The sequence below is a fragment of the Delphinus delphis genome, chromosome 6 (assembly GCF_949987515.2).
Source record: "Delphinus delphis chromosome 6, mDelDel1.2, whole genome shotgun sequence".
In the NCBI taxonomy this organism is placed as follows: Eukaryota; Metazoa; Chordata; class Mammalia; order Artiodactyla; family Delphinidae; genus Delphinus; species Delphinus delphis.
The window spans coordinates 23,727,788-23,751,713 of NC_082688.1; the positions used below are offsets into that span (position 1 = coordinate 23,727,788).

Below are 23,926 nucleotides of genomic sequence, written 5' to 3' on the forward strand. Positions count from 1 at the left end.
TAGTCAGAGCCAAGTTCAAATTTCACTCTCCCATTTGCTAGCTCTATCAAAGTGGACAAATCTCTTAAGGTCTTTGAGGCTCCTTTGCCTTAACTGTAAAAGAGGTACAATGACCCCTTCATCGTGGGTTTGTCCCAAGGATTACACAGGACAATGTGCAGACCGCACCTGCAGGATCTCTACCACGTAGTCAGCCACCAAAAATGGCCTTAGGGGTCAGGGGAAGGGTTGTATCTTGCCAGGAAGATGGCAGCCCTGGACATCTCACTGCCTTCTCTGGCCTTTGTTTCTGACAAAATGCACTTCAGTGTTCATTCTGGTCTCTTAGGATCCATTAGTGTCTTTTTTCTTTTCTCTTTCCTTCTCTGATCTAAGTAGAGGAATCTGAGTACTCGATGACAGTTTTCTGACCCAACCAATACCCTTTTCCACCTGTGTAACTGGTGGTGGTGGCAGCAATAACCACAACAGCCCCAGTAATAATACCTTTCCCACCCACACAGGCAGGCTTTGCCCTCTTTAGAAGCAGCAAAGGGCAGGGCGTGCAACAGGGCAGCAGACGGCCATGCTCACCGGCGACCTAAGCCCCCTCACAGAAGCCCCCGGAGCGACGACTACCACTATCCCCCAATCCAGAGCGTTCTTCCCGCCCTGGCACGGCAAGCAGGACAGACTAGGGGCTGGGGTTTATTTTCACAAGTCTCACCACGCCTGGAAGAGAGATTACAGGCAGATACATGCGCAAGAGGCTTTCAAACTCCAGATCCAAGATGTCCCTGATCCAGAGCTCACACTCGGCCCATGTGGTTATCAGCAAGTGGCCCCTGGCAACCCCTTCCAGCACCACCCCACTCCTTCCTCTAGGGGGAGCTGATGAGCCACAGGTGCTCAACCCCAATTACTATTTACTTCATCGGTGTACGCTTAGCTCATCACAATGCCATTAGCATCAAGAGGCAACTCAAAACTTGGGCAACCAGAAGTGATGCTCAGGTCATCTGTCCTAAAGCAAGACCCCCGGGTCACATTCCACCAGTGTCCTTGGCTCACTTCACTTCTGCGGTAGCAAGAAAGCCAAAACTTCACAGAGTTCTACCCAGGTACCCTTCATGTACTTACTACTAAAACCTAAAAAATGTCTGTCTTCTGCTACTACAGATTTATCTTATGACAGGACTCTTCACATAATATCAATCATGGCTGACACTTATTGAACACTTACCCTGTCCCAGGAACTGCGCTAAGTGTTTGAAATGCATGATTTCACTTAAACCCCACAACATTCTATAAGGTAGTTACCATTATTATCCCCGTTTCACAGATAAGGAAACTGAGGCTTTTAGACTTTGAGTCTAATAGCAGAAAGATTTGAACCCAAGTCTGTTGTTCTAATTATTATTCCCACCACTACCTTGAGACATTAATTATAAATCAGAGGGGAACCTTTCCTCGTAGCCCTTATGCTGTGGGTACAACATTTTGACAATTGAGACACATACTCTGCTATTAATACACAGACAGTCAAGTATCCTCTGAGTTGACAATGTGGTCCTAACCTTCAGGTCCAAGAGCGTCTCAAGAAACAGCTTAACCTGGTAGTAAGTTACTACCAGAGAACAGAGGAAACTAGTCATTCAGTTGAAGCACATTGCCATTTTTTTTAAGTATTTTATTTATTTTTTTAAAAGAAGATGTTGGGGGTAGGAGTTTATTAATTAATTAATTTATTTTTGCTGTGTTGGGTCTTCGCCTCTGTGCGAGGGCTTTCTCTAGTTGTGGCAAGCGGGGGCCACTCCTCATCGCGGTGCGGGGGCCTCTCACCATCGCGGCCTCTCTTGTTGTGGAGCACAGGCTCCAGACGCGCAGGCTCAGCAGCTGTGGCTCACGGGCCTAGCCACTCCGCGGCATGTGGGATCCTCCCAGACCAGGGCTCGAACCCGTGTCCCCTGCATTAGCAGGCAGATTCTCAACCACTGCGCCACCAGGGAAGCCCCACATTGCCATTTCTGATCCATCTTTGGCATCCTGATGCATGACAGTAATGACCCTGTTTGCCAGGTACTGCAACTGGGCTTTGATCCTGATGGCATCACCTGGGCTTAATGCCCTGTAGAGTCCTGCTGAGGATCTAGCGAGGCAGACGGGGGCTTTCGGAGCCTCCTGCCTCAACTCTGACTGTGCTCCGATTCCCCGTCCCCCCGCATAAATCTTGGGGGCTTCTCTGGGGTGTTTGTATGAGCATGTGGGAGAAAAGTCTTAAGCTCTTTCCTGAGAAGAGGCTGCACCCATTCCACAGGGTCCCAGAGCCCTTCCAGGAGGCTAGAGTTGGTGGGAGCGTGGAGTGGGTAGTGGAGAAGCAGGATTTTGTTTTGCTTTGTTTTGTTTTTTGCGGTACGCGGGCCTCTCGCTGTTGTGGCCTCTCCTGTTGCGGAGCACAGGCTCCGGACGCGCAGGCTCAGCGGCCATGGCTCACAGGCCCAGCCGCTCCGCGGCATGTGGGATCTTCCCGGCCCAGGGCACGAACCCGCGTTCCCTACATCGGCAGGCGGACTCTCAACCACTGCGCCACCAGGGAAACCCGGAGGAGCAGGATTTTATGACAGCGAGACAAATGAGGTACTCCCTTATTCAGAACCAAATGCCCTACTGATCGGTGTAGGGTCAAAATGTAAGCGCTGAGAAAGTCCACGGAAGGAGAGGGGATGGGAGCGAGGGCAGTAGAAGAGATTTCAGGAGCAGAGAGCCTTAAGCCAACGGGCAGGATTTGGATAAGAAGGACATTCCTGGCAGAGAACAGATGGAAGATTATACTGAATGAGGACCAAAGGGGAGAGGCTAGAGGCAAGAGATGTAGCTGAGGACCCTGTGGGAACCTGAGCAGGAGAGCAGAGTGGCCTAGAGTGGGAGTGAGAGGAGGTAGTAAGGAACAGGGCTGCACCGTGAGGGAAATGGGTTGCTGGGAAGACCAAACTCACAAGGCGTGCTGGACAGAGAGGCGATGGAGGCGCTTGGAAGCAGGAGTCCAGTTAGGAGGTCCAACTCTGTCACCCAGTTCCAACATGTGGGTTTTTTCCCTACACCAGGCAACTGTCTGGCACCAGCTAAGTGTTCTACAATTCAACTCAACGCTGACACTATCGACCCAGAGATGGCATCGGATCCCACAGGTTAAGGGCTCAGTCCTACAAGACTAACCCCCCACTTCCCCACCTGAGACACCAATCACAAGTCCAGGTTGTCACCTGTGCTTCTGACTGACCAGCTATAGATGGGAGCTTCCCACAACCCCTCCTTGGGTTTGATTAATTTGCTAGAGTAGCTCACATAACTCAGAGGAACATTTTACTTACTAGACGACTGGTTTATTATAAAAGGATATAACTCAGGAACAGCCAGATGGAAGAGACGCATAGTACAAGGTGGGGGGAAAGGGCTCGGAGCTTCCTGCTCTCCCCAAGTGCACCACTCTCCCCAAATCACCAACCCAGAAGCTTTCTGAACCCCATCCTTAGGGGTTTTATGGAGGCTTCGTAGGCCGATGGGGGTGGGGTGTGGACTGAGAGTTCCAACCAGGTGGTTGGCAACCAGTCCCCACCCTTAGAAGCTTTCCAAAGGTTGCCTCATTAACATAACAAAAGACATCTTCATTGCTCTCACCAATTAGGAAATTCCAAGGGTATGGGGAACTCTGTGCCAGAGACAGCTTTGAGGAAGAAGACCAAGTATATATTTCTTATTATAAATCACAACATTACAGAAGGCAAGTGACATCATTGTGTCACCCAGTCACCAAGGCCTAACACAGCTCCCAGCCCTTAGGAACACACTAAAGGTCACCTGCAGGCAAAGGGGTGGAGTTGACTTGTGGAATTTAAGAAAACACTTAGCTGTGAAATCCTGTCCTCACCCAGAGACTTTCCTTGATAAGCCAGGCTGGAAGTTTGCTTCTAGGTTCCCTGCAAAGGACTTCGCTGGTGGCGCAGTGGTTAAGAACCCGCCTGCCAGTGCAGGGAACACAGGTTCGAGCCCTGGTCTGGGAAGATTCCCACATGCCGTGGAGCAACTAAGCCCGTGCGCCACAACTACTGAGCCTGCACTCTAGAGCCCACGTGCCACAACTACTGAAGCCCGCGCACCTGGAGCCTGTGTTCCGCAACAAGAGAAGCCACCGCAAAGAGTAGCCCCTGCTCTCTGCATCTAGAGAAAGCCTGTGCACAGCAACGAAGACACAAAGCAGCCAAAAATTAATTAATTAATTAATTAAAAACAAAAATTTTTTAAACTAATAAAAAAAAAGTTCCCAGCAAAAGACAGTAAAATGGGACTTGACCTTGCCATCTTCCCAGACTTTTGGCTCCTCTGTACCTACCCGCTTCCTAGACTAGTACCATCACCGATGCCTTAGGGTAGCTTTAGACCAAAGGCAAGTTGTCTGGATTGACTTCTCCTTCCGGTCCTGAGGACAACACTACAAGCTTCGGAAAAAGTTTCCCCAGCCTCTGGTATCACCTCTCCTTTCTCTCAAGTAAGACTCTCTGGACATGGATTCCAACACCACTCCACTCCTGCTGCCCCCCGGGGTCTCATTAGAATGTGTCAAAGTCTTGAGCAGCTCAGGACTTGGCCCTGGAGACGACTCTCAGACACAAAGCCCACCCAGAGGGGAGCGTCCTAAGTTTGTCACCTCCCAGGAAAGCCTCTTGAAACACGCTTCACCAGCCAGGAACCCTGAAGCACCAGAGATAGAAGTTCATTAACTGAACTCTCTCCAAGCCCATTTCTCAGAAAGCATCCCTTCCCTTTCTGCCTCCTACGTTACCTGAAAATTCCTGGCAGCTCCACCTCGACTGACAGGTGTGGATTCTCAGGACTGTGACAATTATTTGAACGTGTTTGTTTAGTGTTTCTGTATTTGAATAGTCAACACCCCCATTAAGGCTGAGAGGTTGGTACCATCAGCCTCAGCTTAGATAAAAGGAGAGGGAAGCACCAAGAGGTTAAGTTGCTTCTCCAAGTTCACAGGGCTAGGAAGTGAGGGAAACAAGATTCTCTGTCTCATTCTAGAGCCCAGACTCCTGACCCCCATGCTCTAGTGCTGAGCCGTCCGATAGGATAACCACTAGCCACTACGCTAGCTACTTATGTTCAAGTTTTAATTAGAATCAAGTAAACTTAAAAATCCACTTTCTCAGTTCTAATAGTCACACTCCAGTTGCCCACTAGCCACGTGTGCCTATCTGAGAGTGCAAATATGGACTGTTTCCACCCTCATGGCAAGTTCTGCTGGACAGCCTGTAGTCTGATGCTTCCCATTTATACATCTGGGCAAGAGGCAAAGTTACTGCCCGGCCCACCACCCTCACGGCTACCCCATCCCTTCATGAAAATAACCCCAAATGCCTCTTTAGAGCAGCATGACCCTGACTTGTCTTTCTTTTCTTGCTGCCAGCTCTGTCCAGTCTCCAGGAGGGTGGCAGGAAACCTCGCCAACAAGACACATGGAAAGAATGAGATTTCGGAGACTGTGCAGCCAGGCCTCCCCACACGTGTACTGGCAGTCCAACAGGAAAATGGCAGTGAGCGAGTCCCCAGCCACAGCCCAGGCGAGGGGCAGATTCCCTCAGCCTCACCGTGGATGTTGCCGACATTTCTCGGGAGTCGGCGTGCCCTCCTGGCCCCCAAGCCGTGTCCCGGCCAATTGTCCCTAGAAACTGGGTCTTTACTAGCTTCTGGAAGTTTTAATAAGGGCGAGGAATATCCATTTTTCATAAAGCCCCAGGTTCCTCTTGACTTCTGTACACTCAGAGCTTACATCTGGAAAAGAAACCTCAACCTCTGATCAGCTGCCATGTGGTTTCTTTTTAGAAAGAAACTGACTGAAGGAATGTGCCCGGCAGGCTGCCTGTTGGCCCCAAGTGGCATTTCAGCTGTGCCTCCTCTACCTTTCGAACCACACTCCCCAAGGATACCCAGGGCCTCGTTGTCATCCATCTCCCGCTCTCAGCATCCAGCATGGCGACTGGGCCCCGCTCCCCTGGTCTCTGCCTCAGCGGTTTCAGCCCCATTTCGCATCCTGTTCATTTCTGGTCCAAACGCAGCCTGCTGGCACCACTGGCTGTGGGTCCTGCTCAGCTTGCTCTCCTGGGCACCTACCCCCTGACTCCAGGGGAGTGAGGGGAGGGGGCAGGCTCCGCTTTCTGACTGCCTGCCCGGTGACCCGTGACAAAGTAGGAGTCAGGATGCCGAAGTGCTTCCTAACCCAGGGTGCGGTGACCAGCCGTTGGGACATCCCCACCATGATCTCCCTTTTCGGGAGTAGCGTTTCTAGCAGAGAAACTGTGTCTTTTTCTCCAGGTTTCCTCCTCCACATCAGACTCAGGGTCAGACAGGAGGTTTTCAATGGACACATCCTCCCTACAGTAAGCCCCTCAGGAAGGACCCTCTCTCCATGTGACTCTAGCCCCTTTCTCACCAACTAAGAGGTTGGCACTCGCTTTAGCATTTGGACCTGCAAGTAGCAGGCATTAAGGACCCTCTTCCTGTTAGACAGCACACAGAAAGCAGACAAAGCATGCAGGAAGAATTGCAGGATGAGGACAAATATCGTGCTGAAAGGTTGACTAAAAGAAAAAGTATTTGCAAAACGTTTGCTGGAGAGCCACTGTCAGCCTATATTCATAGCTATTCTATTACCATAAAAACAGCCCATACAAACTGATAAGAAAGATTTCAAGGAAAACTTTGGAAAAAGGGCAGAATTTATGAAAAGGCAATTCTCACACAGATGCACAGGCGAGGTAACGGAAATGTCTAAAATGGAATATGTTCAATTTCACCGACAGAAGAGAAAATAGAAGACTGAGAGAAGACAGTTTTCACCCATTAGATTGGCAAAGATGAAAAAGAATGAACATTCCCAGTGCTGGATGCTGTGTCAAAACTGTGAAGGGTCTGGAATGTTTTCCCACTTGCACAGTTTTTGTTTTTTATATATACACACATATATATATGTGTGTGTGTGTGTATATATATATGTATATATATGTGTATATATATACATATATCTATATGCTGCAGAAGCATGAGCACTTGGGTCAGAGAAAAGAGTTCTTTATTGATGTAACCAGATCAACAGTCAGAGTAAAGTGCAGTGTCAGTCCCTGACTCCTAGACCCACAGGTAATGCTGTGAGGGCTGATAAAAATTCTCTTGTGAGTGGCAGGTTTCATTCCATAGACAAGGGATGGAAAAAAGTATTTCCTCCATTTGTATACAGGAGAGAGGCGACCATCTCCCTCCTCTCTGGGAAGGAGAGAGAAAAACCTTTGCCCTTTGGAGAAGAGATAGGAAGGATCCTGGATGCTCACTCTGACCTTTTGGAATGTAAAAATCTCTCTCCAAGGGCCAGCTAAGCCCGGTAGGTGTCTCAGGCTTTTACCAAGAGATGGCTCCAAGGTTCGGGCTTCATCCCTTTTGAAACGTAAACACTAGGGAAATAGTGATCCAGTATTCCTGACACTTTGGAAGCTTAACCTAGGGATCTAGTCCAGATTATAGTCATTTGTCCCATTTGGGGAGATAAGAGAAATTTTGTTATCCTTTTGGATTAGAGGAATTAGCAAATGGCTATAGATCTAATTCTCACAGTGTACGAAAAGCAAAACGTGCCTAGGAGAAGCGAAGGCAAACATTCTGTCTTTATACCAAATACATTTCTCTGTCTCAGGAGGCTAGAGCATTTTACAGGAGCACTGAGAAATCCAGAGAAGGTTTATTTCCCCACACAAGGTTGCAGAGAGAAAAGGGCATTCTTGGCCTTTGCTGACAGAAATGTGTATTGCTATAGCTCTTTGGGGAAGTAATCTAGCAAATCCATTCTGACTGCACACCTTAATACTCCAGAAATCCCACTTTATAAAATATAACAAATAGAAATAAAACACAGAGTCAAAAGAATATACATATAAGAATGCAAATTGCAGGACTGATAGAAATGGCAACAAATGGAAAACAATTGAAATACCTGTCCATAAGAAATGTATACATTGCTGAAACAGTTATACCATGAAGTATGTTGTGGGCTTTTTAAATGTTTATTCTATATCTTCATAGATATAGAAGTATATCTATGTATGTAAGTATATCTTTAAGTATATACTTGCATACATAGGTGAGAAAGGCAGAATGGAAGAGATATATAATATATCCATTTGTAAAATGATGAAAAAACTTACATGTACATGTCATACAGGTACATGATTATATGGGAGAAAGATCTGGGAGGATAGACTTTTAATATTAATTGCCTTTGGGAGAGTGGAGATAGGAGAAGAAGGAGGAGGGTAAAGTTTAAATTCAGCAAAAAGAAAAATATGCCTAGCTCAATATCAGTGGAAATTTTAGGATATAAAATTCTCACTGTGATATTACTCTAGGTATATACTAATTGAATCTACTCCTGGACAAGGAAGAGAATAGTATGTCAACAAATGAAAATATTTGGGGACTCATATTTTATTTATTCACTCAACAAATACATTGAATGTCTACTTTGTACCAGGCTCGGCTCTCATCCCTGGAAAGATGGTACTAGACAGAATCCTTGGACTCATGGAGTTTACTCTCTAGTGGGGGAGATAGACAATGACTTTGGTCAATAATAAATGTGTCAGAAAATGTCAGGTGGTAATAAGGGCTATGATGAAAAATTAAACAGGAGAAGGACCAGGGTGATGGGGTTGCCATTTTATTTATTTATTTTGTTTGTTTTCTTGCGGTACGGGCCTCTCACTGTTGTGGCCTCTCCCGTTGCGGAGCACAGGCTCTGGACGCGCAGGCTCAGCGGCCATGGCTCACGGGCCCAGCCGCTCCACGGCATGTGGGATCTTCCCGGACCGGGGCACGAACCCACGTCCCCTGCATCGGCAGGCGGACTCTCAACCACTGTGCCACCAGGGAAGCCCTAGGGGTTGCCGTTTTAAACGGTGATCAGAAACAGCGTTTCTCTGACCTGAGCAAGGACCTAAATAAAGTAGGGAAGCAATCACACGCTTTCTCCATCCCAGGTCAAGCATCATCAGGCTCTCAGCCCCACTTTTCATGGTTTATTTCTGGACCCTCTCTCCAAGGGCTCCAGTTAGTGGATCCCCAAACCAAACACACCCCTCTTCTGTGTGGTTTAACTAACACAGAGAAGAGGCAGTGAGTACGTACCTAGCTTTCCCCTGGAAACATACACCATGTTGTATGTAGAATAAAATTGCTGTGGAGGCAGTAAGATGTCAGAGTGAAGAGCATGTAATTTGGAGGCACGTGCTCTCCTACTCACTAGCTGCGTGACCTTGAGCAAGTTATTTATCCTCTCTGGGACCTTCTCAATAAAACGAAGGATAATAATCCTATCTACTCCCGTAGAAACCATTAATTTTAAAAACTTAAACGACGCCTGGCACAGCTAAAAAGAAATAGCTCTGTTATTACTATTGCTACTGCTAATATTTTAAGGGTTGGCCCACTTGCAGTGTGGACTCACATTGAACTTGTAGAGTTTTGAGGGCCTCGTTGCAACTTACAAATGGTCACTCCTCTTTGCTTAGAACTTACCTCCTATTGGTAAGGGAGGAATGGAGAAAGAGAAGACAGGGGTGGGGCGCTACTGCTTTGAACCATGCAGCCCAAGGAGGCCTCTCTGAGGCAATATTTGAGCTGAACACAGTAGGCAGCTCAAATAATATTTTCATTATTAAGGAAATGAGCATGTATGAAGGAACATGTACCCAACTTAAAGATGCTTCTGGACTCTTAACCAAATCAATGCAACGTGAAAAAATTTTTATACCTGGAATATTTGTCATATAACGAATAAATAAGTATTTAATTTGTGTTAATGTTCTCTTTTAATCTTTTATCAAAAATATCAGGTAGAAATCATTTTTGTATGTTGTTGAAATATGTAGTCTCATCACAACACATTGGTTCATGATTCACAAAACTTGTATTTGTTTAATTCGTCAGGTTTTTAAACAGAACATCTCTGAAATTTTGGCATAATTGTATCACAGAAAAACTGATTCCCTATTTATTATTATTATTATTATTATTTGCGGTACGCGGGCCTCTCGCTGTTGTGGTCTCTCCCGTTGCGGAGCAGAGGCTCCAGACGCACAGGCTCAGCGGCCATGGCTCACGGGCCCAGCCGCTCCGCGGCATGTGGGATCTTCCCGGACCGGGGCACGAACCCGTGTCCCCTGCATCAGCAGGCGGACTCTCAACCACTGCCCCACCAGGGAAGCCCCCTGTTTATTATTTGAGTCACTCATTATCATTTTAAAACAAGTAAAGTTATGAAAAAATATTTTTTAGATCTTTTAGAGGAATAACATGATTTGGAGAATCCCAAGAAACTCCTCCTTCCCATTTTTCCATGAAATCCCTAAGCTAAATATCTTCCAGGAGTTTGGAAACATTACTTTCTAATGGGAGGAGACTGACAATAACATATGGAAAAAAATGAATATCTAAAATGTTAGGTGGTATTAATTGCTACGAAGAAAAATAAAGCAGGATAAGGGTCTAGAGGGAAATGGGGGCTGCTGTTTTAAATAGGGTGGTCGGTGATGAGGAAAACACATACAGAGAAAGCAAAGGAAATCTGAGGAAGGCTTCTAGCAATCACAAAGGAGGGAATGGTGGGACCCGTGGAGGAGGTCCTTGTGAGCTTCAACTCGAAAGCTCAGTGTTTGGGAGTTTTCATGCAAGGAGGGGAAGAAAGCGCTTTCCAGGCACCAGGAACTGCACGTGTGGAGGGAGGGGAACTAAACTGGCCTGAGCATGTTTAGAAATGACAGGGAGCTGGGTGTGGTCCTAGTGCAGGAGAGTGGCAGGTTGCTGCTACACGAAGGAGGTAGAACTGGGCAGGTGCAGAATGCCTTGCATATCACGCTTGGGAGTTTAGTTACAGGAAACCAAGATCACATCCTGAATCTGGTCTGGTTAATTTCACGGAAGATGCTCTGGCAACGTGACTGAGGGACTAAAGTCTTCCTCTCCAAAATCCCTACCAGGACCGTAGCCCAGACCACAGCAGGGCACGTTCTAATTTTCCTGCTTTTACCTTCACACTGTAGAATCAGCTTTTCCTTCCTGGCAGCGTTGACAGAGATCCCGGTTGCCCATTCCAGCATCTATTTCCTGTCTCTTACATACTGACAGAGCCCTTGGCTTTAACAGAGTACAAAGCTGCTTGGAATAAAAACCTTACTTCCCAGCCTCGCTCATAGCTAGAGCTAAGTTCCAACCGTGAGATGTAAATGGAAGTGTTAAGGGCACTTTCTGGAAATCCTGAGACCGCTGGAGCATACCTTCACCCTCTTCCTTCCTCTATTCCCTCCTGCTTTCTGTTAGAATGGTGGCATGATGGTGGGAACTTGAGACCAACAAGATGGTGGAGAAACAAGAGCAAATCTGGGTCCCCAGGGACCGTGGAGCTGCCATTCCAGCCTTGACCTCTTACCTCTGCACTTGGTTTAAATGACAGTCTTTCACATTTAGGTCACTGCCATTTTGAATTTTCTGTCCCTTGAAGCCAAAGTCCTAAGGCAGGAAAAGGACATGCAGTTTTTTGGGTTTTGTTTTTATTCTGTAAATATCTTCATCTTCCTGTGTTGCTGCCTTTGGGGAGGAGCAGCTCATTCCAGTGAACTGAAAGTTTAGAGGAGGACAGAGCCCTCCCTCCAAGCAGGGGTGCCAGGCGCACCTGGTGAGGTGTCCCAGTCATAGCCTCCACACGCTCCCTTATTCTCAGAGCAACTGGTTGTGTCTCTTTTGCTATATTTTACCAATTGCAAAACAGCTGCTTTATTTGCCTTTGGGAGAAATGTTTAGGCAGGACTGGCTTGAGAATCATGGTTATCTTTTTATGCACTCATTATTTCTGGAGTACGCACTATACGCCTGGCACTGGGATGGTCATGTTCAGAACAAGGAACCCAAGGAATCTGCTGTGTCCTGTGCAGATCAGATCACTCGAGGAAGAGTGCGTTCCTCAGGATTCCACTGGGGGAAGAGGGTCACATTGTGAGTGGGATACTGACAGACTTGAGCATATCCAGGGGGGTCCTAGGATGGTCTGGGCTGCACTCAGATCTCAAATTTCAAAATCTTAAGGTATAAAGGTAAGAGGAATGCAGGGTGTGGCCGATGTCCTATTTTGGTCGAACCAGAATCCTTTGCCTCCTTATTCTGGTAACTATTTCCCTTGCTTTGTAGAGGACCTGCTCCTTTCCTATTCCTTGTGATTCTGGAGGGGGGTTTTGAAACAGGAGGGAAGGAGGCAGGGCACAACCTCTGAAAGAATGACATAGCCCAAGGACATGACATAAACTTATTAGAACCAAATGGGTCCAAGATGGCAGACAAGTCAACTTCCACTAGACCTTGAGCCTCAGTATACTCTCACAACAGCAAGCTAAATGACACACCCACAGGCGCCATGACAGTTCCAAGACCTATGGTAAGGATCAAAAAGTGGGCGGTGGCCCAACTCCTGGAAATCCCCGCCCCTTCCTAAAATAACTGGAATACTCCCCCCACTCGTTAGCCTATGAAATGACCCACTCCTATAAAAACTGACAACCCCATACCCTGGTGCCTTTCTCACCTTCTGAGGTGGCCCACACTCTGTCTGTGGAGTGTGTTTCTCTCTAAATAAATCCACTTCTTACCTATCACTTTGCCCCTCAGTGAATTCTTTCTGCAATGAGACATCAAGAACCTGAAATTCATTAAGTCCTGAAACCAGGCATGTGATCTCAGTTGGAAGACTGTGGGTTTTGGGCGGGTTCGAGTCCCGGCCACATGGGTTCAAGTCCCGATCTGAGGTGCATGGTTTCAGTTTCAACTGCAGTACCCTGACTTCTAGCCACAGGGACAGACATGTGACCTGAACCAGACCAATCAAAGCCCTGCCCTAGGGTTTCTGCCTTTTCTCCCTTGGATTGTAAGTTAAAGGATGTGTTTGTAGAGATGGTGGTACTTGGATTCCCAGCCATCTGGAAGAAGTTGAAATAATGGAGCAAAACACAAATAGAAGACAAGCTGAGAAATGGAGAGATGGAGTGCCTGGGGCCAGTCAACTGTGGGGACAGCTCCATCCTTGCCATTCTGCAGTTGGCTCATAGGAGGCAATAACTGTTCTTTCTTATTTACCTGGTTTAAACTGAGTTTTCTGTCACTTGCAGCAGAGTCTTGAATAAGGCAGGCCATGATCTCATGTGTTGAAATCTACCCCGTGAAAGAGGGATTACTCATTTATATTGGTTCAAAAAGCCAGAACTGGACCCAAGTGCAGTAGTTTCAGGGAGGTGTACTTGTGCTCAGTATAAGGGGTTCCTTCTACCAACTGGAATGTTATTAATACAATCTAAGAGTAAAATGACTGGCCCATTGACAGGTCTGAAGGCAGGGGGCTGATAAAGGTGACCTTGTATTTCCTCTACAGTTCAATGAGTATACTATTCTAAGGGGGAAAGAAGTTAATCCTATATTCTATATTCCACTAAAAACGTTTAATTACTTTGCCACTGGAGAAAACAGAGAAGAGGAAGACCTGGATTTGAAAGGGCAACCTGAAGTTCACTAGTGCATGCGTCCATCCATCCATCCACCCAACCATCCAGCTGTCCGCCCCTCCTTCTAAAAATGAATCCATCCATCCTTCCAACTAGCCATCTGTCTATCCATTCTATAAACATCCACTGTCTTTTACACTGTGCTGGACTTGTGCTATGTGCTGCGTCTGTAAACACAGAAGAACTTGGGCCTTATTTGTAACCTGAAGGAATATAAAGGTCTTCAGAGGGAGGCAGACAGATAATGAAAACAACACCACAAATGGTTAGAGGTGTTGGAACAAAAGCGTGTGACTCACTCCATGACACTGTGAAGGAGGTAGTAGGGAGAGTGAGGATGGCGGGGTGGGGCTGTTGAGTTCAGAGTAGAGGTGATACCTGAGCTAGAAAGGAAGGAGGTACTGGCCAGGCAAAAGGCAGATGCACTATAGGTGGGAAATGAGGTCAAAGAACACCAAGGCATGGACCACCATTGGTCTTTAGGGCAAGGCAATTGGTAGAGATTGCTAAAACATAGGGTAAGACTGAGGTCAGGGGTTCAACAGAACCCCAAGTAACTGGATGAGGAACCAAGGTCCACTGAAGGATTGTAATAGGGAAGAAATCTGACCTGAATTTAAGGTTTTTTTAAATTATGCTAACAGTAGTATAGAAGATGGATTTGGAGAGGGCATGTTTTCAAGCTTACAATCAGATATATCTGTTTTTCATCAGCTATAGCTCATCTTTTAATGCCAAAGTGAACTCCAAAGAGTTCAAAGCTCTGGAGTCAAAGGATCTCATCTGAGGTCCATGCTCTGTCATTCTCTGTCTATGAGATCTCAAGCAGTTCATTTAACTACTCTGAGCCTCAGTTTCCTCATCTGTAAAATGGGGATAATAACCCACTATACGAGGTTGTTATGAGGATTTAATGAAATAAATTGTGTGAAAGCACCTTGTAAATCTCACATAACCACACTAAATGCACAGATTTGTTGTTTTTGTTATGAAGGACATTTTTCTCATGGTATTATTATAAAATAAAATGTATAATAATATTTAATATCTAGGAAGTGTAACATGGAATTTGAAGATGACAGGGGTAGGGGGGGTGTTTGAGGTGACAAGATGGATGAGACGGAGAAGGCTGGGTCTTGCAGTTCAAGTAGCCCCAGATGACAGATCATCATTGGTTTACTGGAAAGGATAAGACACAGAAGTCCAAACCAGAAGATCAGTAAAAGTGAGAATGCAGAGACAGGAAATAAGCACCACAAGCCAAAGTCCAAACTAAGTACAAGGCAGCAGTAAGAGGTGATAAGCAGAGATCCAGGTGGAAACCACTTGGATTTGAGCCACTGGGGTAGGTGGTATGAGAAGAGTTTGACAGCTGGTACTAAAGAGGCCCTTCTACAAAAACTTGGTTTTGTCCATTCAACAAACTTATATTTAGTACCAGTTACATTTTAGGGTCTGGGAGTACAAAGTTAAATAAGGTAAGAAGCTTACAACCCAGTGAGGAAGACAGACACACACGAGGTAATGATAACACATCTGAGAAGAGAAACAACAGGGGGAAACACGGGAACAACAGGAGGAGCAGCTAACGCAGGCTAAGTTGGGTCAGGGACTCTTCTGGAGGTGGTGGTGACTGAGTGGAGTCGTAAAGGATAAACTGGAGTTGGCAGGTAAACCAACACGTCTGGAGGGTGAGGGCATCCCAGACAGCAGGGACAGCATGAGCAACAGCAGGGAAACATGAAGCAGGAAATATAGGCAGTTTAAGTTGCTGCCGCAAATCAGGGAGAGCTGAGTGCAGGTGACGGGAGCGGCGGCTGGAGTGGTTGGTAAGAAAGCTCCCCGGGAGACTTCCCTGGCAGTCCAGTGGTTAAGGCTTCGCCTTCCAGTGCAGGGGGTGCGGGTTCGATCCCTGGCCAGGGAGTTAAGATCCCACATGCCTCATAGCCAAAAAACCAAAACATGAAACAGAAGCAATATTGTAACAGATTCAATAAAGACTTTAAAAATGGTCCACGTCAAAAAAAAAAAAAAAATCTTAAAAAAAAGAAAGCTCCCTGGGCCGGCGTAGGAAAGCTGGGACTTCCTCCTGAAGGCCACAGGGAGTCATGGAAATCTAAGCAGGTGAGTGATAGGACAGGGAGAGCATTACTGACAACCAGGTTGCTGTGACTGAGGGGACAAAGCAAGGGACTTGGGCACGGAGGGAGGTGACGGACCAGGAAGACACAGAGGAACTAGGGAGGAAGATGCATTAGGCAGGGCTCTCCAGAGAAACACACTACATACATATATGTGTATATATACATATATACACACACACAGTATATATAAATATATATGCAGCATATAAAATATATTACATAAATATAGATATATATTTAAATATATATAAAAGTACACATAGTTAAAAGCACATATACACACATATATAAGGAGAGTTATTATTAAGGCTCATACAACTGTGGAGGCTGAGAAGCCCCAAGATCTGCAGTTGACAAGATGGGGACCCAGGAGGGCCAATGGTATGGTTCTAATCTGAGTCTGAAGGCCTGAGAACCAGGAAAACCAGTGGTGTAAGTTGTGGTTTGAGTTTGAGCCCAAAAGCAGGAGAAAACAGATGCCCCAGTTTGAAGAGAGTCAGGCAGAGAGAGCAAATTCTCCCTTACTCCACATTTTTGTTCCGTTCAGGCTTTCAGCAGATTAGATAATGCCCACCACTTTGGGGAGGGCAATCTGCTTTATTCAGTCTACTGATTCAAATGTTAATCTCATCCAGAAACATCTTCATTGGGACTTCCCCGGTGGTGCAGTGGTTAAGAAACCACCTGCCAATGCAGGGGACACAGGTTCGAGCCCTGGTCTGGGAAGATCCCACGTGCCGTGGAGCAACTAAGCCCGTGCGCCACAACTACTGAGCCTGCATGCTGCAACTACTGAAGCCCACGTGCCTAGAGCCCGTGTTCCTCAGCAAGAGAAGCCACTGCAATGAGAAGCCCACACACAGCAACAAAGAGTAGCCCCCACTCGCTGCAACTAGAGAAAGCCTGCGCACAGCAACGAAGACCCAACACAGCCATAAATAAATTAATTAATTATTTGTTTCTTTGTTTATTTATTTTAAAAAAAGAATTACCTGGGGAGCCTGCTAAATGCATATTCCCAGGCCCTGCCCACAGTTCTAATTTCTTAGGTCAGGAGTGGGGCCCAAGAATCTGCATCTTAACAAGTAGACCAGATGATTCTGATTCCAATTTGAAAAACACCATTTTCTAAAATGTAGGATTCTTCATTTTCCTTGTCTACAAACATTAACTGAGGGAGCTATGAATGTGTTACCTACAATATTCTCCATCTCCCAGTCACATTTCCTTATCCTACAAACTCAAATCCATGTCACTGATTCAGACCTCACACATGTTCTGGGACAGAGAGCAGCTTTCTATATGATTTGACATGTGTACTGTGACTAAGTAACAGCCCCCTAAGCCTTCAGTGCACCTGACTCTCAAGTGTAATGACTTTGTCTTGTTACTTATATGACAACAATACTTATCACCATCATCATAGCCACGATAACTGACATTTATTAATTCCCCTACTAAGTTCCAGACCCCATGCAAAATAATTCACTAGCATTATCTCATTTAATGTTCACAGCAACTCTGTGAAGCAGATACTAGTCATTATCCTTACTGTACTGATGAGGAAGCTGAGATTAGGGAGGTTATGCCCAAGGTCACGAACTTGTAAGTGATGGAGTCATTTGAACCCAGACTGATGCAACTGCTAATCCCATGGTCTTCCCACTACGGCTCCTGATTTATTCACCTACCAAAGATTTCCTAGGATAATAATAATAACAACAATAAGAGTGTACGTTACTCCTTACATCAAAATTAATTCCAGAAGGAGCAAAGATTTAAAAGTAAAAAGATGAAACTTTAAAAGGATTATAAGAATTTCTGGTGCCACACAAGATGGATGAAGCCCACAATAGCCTACCTCTCTCTAATTACAACTAAAAACAATGTACAAGATATAAAAAGCAACTACCTGAGGACTCTGAAAAGTAAACAGAAGAGACAAGAAGGGAAGTAAACAATTACAGCAGCAACCTGTCCAGGGATGAGCTCCCCAGGTTTGATCTGAAGACAAGTCCCAGTCATGGAACTGTGTGGTGGCAGTGCAGGCAGCTGAAACTCCAATAGGAACTCTGTTTCTCTGACGAGGATAATTGGGGAAAGAGGCCCCTGCACTCCCAGAAGTATGTGAGGAATCCCTGTTTTCTTTTTCTCTTTTTTTCTCTTGCTTCTTTGCCCTGAGGGTGGGTCCCAGTCATGGAGGGGTGCTATAGCAGCAAGGATACAGACAGATAAAACCCTAAGTAAAACCCCATCTTTCTGAGCAGAGGATCATGAGTTCTCTATGGGCTAGATCACAGAGAAGAATCCTGGAGAGGAAAGAGCCAGAAAAAGGAATTTTCTAATTCTGTGTATAAACCTACACAAGGCCCAGACTTGACTCTGAGCTGTGAATGCACAAGACAGATACAAAGCACCATGGAAAAGTCTTTGAGAACTGAATTATGATTTAAACCACCACTCAAGTCTCAGATTAACCCCTAAGTAGCACAAACATGGGACAGACCCAAAACACCATAGCAACAGTTTGAAAACTATCATTGGAAAAGTCACCCACAGAAGGGGATACAGATTTTGCAGTCTGAACCTAATAAGGTCTGCTGAAACATAAATATCAACATTCGCCAGAGGGTTTTAATAGGTCACAGAGTCTCATGACATAATATTTTAAATGTTCAGAATACAATCCAAAATTACCCAGCATACACAAAAGAAGAAAATTTCAAGGGAAAAGACAAAAGATGCCAACTCCTAGATGATCCAGATGTTGGAATTATCAGGCAAAGATGTTAAAGTAGTTATCATAACGATGGTCCATAAGATAAAGGAGAATAGTCTTGAAATGAATGAAAAGATAAACATTCTCAGCAGAGAAATAGAAACTATTTTAAAAGGGACATTTTAAAACTGAAAAATATATAATCTGAAATAAAAGATTTACTAGATGGACTCAATAGCAGAATGGACATGATAGAGGTAAGAGTCAGTGAACTTGAAAACAGATGGATAGGAATTATCCAATCTAAATAATAGAGGGACTAAAAACTGAAAAACAATGAACAGAGCCATGGAGATCTGTGGGACAAGATCAAAATGTTTAACATTCATGCCATTGGCGTCCCAGAATAATAGATATTGGTACATAAAAACATTTGAAGAAATAACGGCCCAAATTTCCCAAATTTGGTGAAAGACATCAATTTACAGATCTAAGAAACTCAGTAAAGCCCAATCAAGATAAAGTCAAAGAAAACCATGCCCAGACACATCATAATAAAACTATTAAGTATCAAGAAAAAAATAGTTTAAAATCTTGAAAGAGTCTAGAGGAAAACAACACATTATTTTTAGAGGAAAGATAATTCAAATGACTACTGATTTCTCACCATAAACCATGGAGTCCAGAAGACAGTTGAACATCTTTAAAAGTGCTGAAAGAAAACAAGTGTCAACCCAGAAGTCTATATCCAGTGAAAATATCTTACAGGAATGAAAGTGGTGAAATAAAGACATTCTCAAATGAAGGAAATCTAAGAGAATTTGTAACCAGTAGACAGATTCTAAAATACATGCTAAAGGAAATTCTTTAGGCGAAAGGAAACTGATACCAGAGAGAAACTTGCAACTTTAAGAATGAAAGAAAAACAACAAAAATGGTAAAAATCTGAGTAAATGGATACTAATTTTCATCTCTTAAGCTCCTTAAAATACGTATGACTGTTTAAAGCAGTAATGACAGAGTTGTCTGATGGGGTTTTCAATGTATGTAGATGTAATCACCACAATACCTATAACACAAAGGGGTACAGGTAAAGGAACCTATATGATTGCAAGATTTCATACAGATTGTGAATGATATCCTGCTATTTTACCACCATATTAGTATTTGTATAGAAAAAATATGAAGATTTTCTTATGACTTTTATGGGTGTGTGAGCTGGGGTATTACATGGGCTGCTCACTTTCTGCTATACGTTTTAATGTTTTTAAAAGGTCCATGTACTATACAATACAGTAATCAGGAAACAGTACTGGGTTTTTCTAGTCTCACTGTGTAACATATTTTTCTTCAGCAGTAACCCAGATCTCTCAGGTTTCCCTGTGGCTGACACTTAAAACACAAACTTCGGAACCCATGTAATTCCAATACTGTTAATTCACAAGGCCTTCAGCTCCCTCCATCTTGTTGCCTCTCCTGGTTCTTGCCTCCCTTCTGGCAGTGGGTGGCCATTACCATCTCCATATCAAGGAACCAACAAACCATAGTTCTCATGCTAGACCTGGCATCTTTTTTCCATTAACTGTCCTCTCCATTACTACTTTTGAGGGGTGGGGAGAGAATCTTTGTTATTTGAATTTTCCTCTCATTTGAATTATGGGCGAAACCGGGAATTCACTCCACTTGTGAGTAGGAAGAACACTTAATGTCAAAGATCTGGATTTAAACCACAGCTCTGTCACTTACCAGCTGTGCGACCTTGGGCAGCTTATTTTATTCTCCAGGCCTCAGTTTCTCCATCTGTAAAAGAGTTTGACAGGGATCAAAAATATAGACTTGCAAATAATAATACATCACCTTCTCCATCCACTAAGGAGTTTGGTCTTTGCTTCCTTGGCTCTCCCTCTGCCTCTCCCATCAACCCATCACCCTGACCTCCACTCCCAGTGCGCTAAGGATGGTTCTGTCTTCACCAGACTTTTTTCTAGATCTATAGTATGTAGCTACAGTAATATTTAGATTTGTATTTAAAAGGACAGGTTGCTACTAGACTGGAAGGAGAGGAAAAAGAAAAGGAGAAAGAGCAAGAGAGGAAACTAAAACAGGAAATGGTTGAAAATGTTTATTTTTTTTTCCAAAAGACTATGCCAGCTCAGGTTGAGAGATCTGGGGTGGGAATTTGGACTGGGAAAAGAGCAAAGCTGGCCATGAGACAGATGAATGGATGATAGATGATGATAGATGGATAGCTGGATGGATGGATAGATAGGTAGATAGATAGATAGATAGATAGACAGACAGACAGATAGGACAAATAGGAAGGGAAGAGGAAGAGAGAGAAGGAGAAAAGAGAAGATGAAAGAAGAGGAGGGAATTTGCTCTATGTAATGAACATACTCTCTTTTAGGCTTTTTTGAGAAACAGAAGTAAAAGTTGAAATTACTGCTTTTTATATGTTTTGAAATTATTTTAATTTACAAATAGAAAACATCTTGGAAGAAAAAAAATGAGAGAAAAACACAAAACATATAGGCAAATTTTTACTCCATGAGCGTCTCAAATCCTTACTTGTTCGCCAATCCACAAGATGAAAAACACTTTTCTACAAAGGTATTCAGCCACCAACAATGATGTTATTAATAGGAATATGGATCAATTTCACAAAAAAGCCAGTGAATCCCATTATAGCAAATACTATTGCTGTTGCCATGGCAATCTTCTGGAATTCTTTTCTATCAGGTTTGGCGAATCTTTTAACCAGCCGAATTGAGTCCTTCACAAACTGCCAACTTGGCTCAACAAACTGCATTACCTGATCCATGATGCCTGCCCACCATCCGCTCACAAGCCAAAGACACGTAGCACAACAGCCAACAGACAAATGCCCACCAGAACCGGAAGCTGGGTCCGGCTTCAAATTATTTCATAATGCCAAATTAATGTTTCTCAGCTTGCAGTGGTACCTAGAAGATGCTATTAAGTAACGCTGGCTGTATATGGGCCACGTGGAGATAACCCTACAAGCTCTCACGGAGGTGGAGAAGGTCCTGTGAGATCATAGATACAAAATTATAATTGTTTTACTATTAATTTTCCTTTTGCTTTCCACTTACATCTTAGTTCAGATCAGTTACCCAAAGTGGTGAGCACCAAATAGCTTGGATAACAGGGAAACTGTAGAATTGTAAAGTCTTTGCTTGGGTCTTCGGGAAAGGGTACCAGTGGCACCTTATACATCTTTCCAATCAGCCAGCACACTACGGTGGTTTAAATATTGCACACCACTCTCAGCCTGCATCTCGCCTTAGGGCCAACCTCCTTGTCTCTGCCTCTCTCACTAGGCTGTAAACATCTTAGGCAAGGGATATAGCCTGCTCACCTCTATATTCCCCATCTGGCAGAGAATCTGGAACATGTTAAGCAAAAATGACCAAACTCAAGGTAATATTATGAGGCATTATCAGCTTCTCTCTCTCTCTCTCTCTCTCTCACACACACACACACACACACACAGAGTTATGTGTACCCCATTGCTCGCCCCCCAGCCTAGACAGCTAAGACATTCCACCTTTACTGCTTCAAGGAAGAGAGAATAAAAATAGTTAACTCATAGCTTTTGACCTTCAAAAGCTGAGCTCCTGGCAGAGATAATAAATTTGGATGAATACTTGCTGGGCTAATCCTTCCTCCCCACCTCCATCCCACCCCCTGACCCAGAGGAAGTAAAATTTACCTGCTCTAGAGGAGAGCATTGGACAGCAGAGCAGACACTTGGATGATGGAGAATGTCCCTGTTTATGCCCCTCCCCCCACCCTCCCTCCTTCCCTTGGGTAAGGCCAGGGTGAGGGGATATGTGTGTAGTCAGGGAAATGAGATACACCCCAGGTTGGTTTGGTAGATCCAGGGGTAGAGGAGATCTATGCCTCACACAAGGTGATACCTGAGGAGGTGGGAAAACAGTCTCCTCTCCCCACTCCCACACACAATAGGGTAGGAGAGAGAAGCTTTTAATAAAAAAGACATATGACAAGGCTAGACCAAGAGGCCTGAGACAGTCCTATGAAATTCCCCTAAATCCTCAGAGTAGCTCAGGAGGGCAGCCAAGTGTCTCTCATACTTACAAGGAGGACACAGAAGCTAGATGAAAGAAGGCAAGCCAGCAGTTCTACAGATGCCTCAAGAGCAGGGTTTTTAAAAAATCACATAGCAATAAGTGCTAGTATTTACCAAATACTTCCAAATGTTGGAAGACCAGATGCGCCACACATTTCAACAGCAATCAGAGTAACAAGACCCCCGAAGGCCATATGCATCTACCATCTCCATGACACACACACTGTCACACACTCACACACACACACACACACACACACACACACACACACAAACACACACACAAACCTTCCAATGGCCTGAACTTATATACAACTACAGAAGAAAAGGGAGGAGGGGGAAATTCCCTGAGCTGGCAGAGAAAACCTAGAATTGACAAGTTTCTGCCACCAGGAGGAATGAGGACCCAAGAGAGAATTTACTTGAAGTTTAAAAATAAATCTACCTTTGTTTTGCAGATCTGAATTTTGAGGTCCCAAATTCATACTCACTGCAAGTGTTTGTTGATTGAATGAATAAACGAATTGTGTTGGGGGCAGAAATTCCACTGCAGTAAGCTCTAGGTAGAGCAGTCTTGGCTACTGTCCAAGAAAGAGGGTAATTACTAAAAAGAGTATCTGCTTTCTAGTCCTTACTTGGTGCTTATTACTGGTGGTTCCTTAAGTAAGTTGCAAAGCTATTTGGGACTCAGTTTTCTTACCTGTAAAATGGGCACAGTGATACTTGCCTGCCCTCTTTGCAACGTTATCATGAGGACAAAATGAGATAATATATGTGAGGTACTTTATATGGCTTGTAATAAGGGCGTGTGGCTCACCCCTGTCTTGTGATCCAAGAAGCAAGAGAAAAGTAAATGAACTCAAGGAACAGAGTTCTGTGGCACACCTCTTTTCAACCAAAATGTTTTTCTATAACTGGCAAGGAACAGGGAGTAAGTTTTCCCTGGAATCGTATCAGCGCTAATTGGAGGCTATCAAGGTTTGCACTCTCAATAATCAGCAGACCACACTTGATCAGGAAGAAACTCTCAGGGCACAAAACAGATTTAATTTCATTGGGAAATAGTCTTGTCTACTACGCAACAACAAATTAAGCTCTGGGTGACTGTTCCCATAAAACACGTCCTGTCCTTAGCACTACTATTGGGGGGACAGAGACATGGTAAAGAATCAATTAAAACTCTGACACATCCAATGGAGCTCAAAGACCTGTTTCACAGGTTTCCCCAGAGGAACATAATCACGTTGCATTATACTTTGGAAGTTGATCAAGGCAAGATCTGAGACAAGTTCTGGGGTTTACAAGACAGACTTTAGCTTTT

General features: G+C 44.5%; 1 long non-coding RNA gene and 1 pseudogene across 1 annotated transcript in view; both read right to left on the reverse strand.

Annotated features, from left to right (window-relative positions):
• Window positions 1–23,926, reverse strand: part of LOC132426551 (uncharacterized) — an 86,523-nt gene that overhangs the window by 56,535 nt on the left and 6,062 nt on the right. Inside the window, exon 3 of the long non-coding RNA XR_009519723.1 lies at window positions 20,238–20,291. This is a non-coding gene — a long non-coding RNA (uncharacterized lncRNA). The remainder of the gene's footprint in view (window positions 1–20,237; window positions 20,292–23,926) is intronic.
• On the reverse strand, window positions 20,998–21,320 carry LOC132426550 (protein transport protein Sec61 subunit gamma pseudogene; annotated as a pseudogene).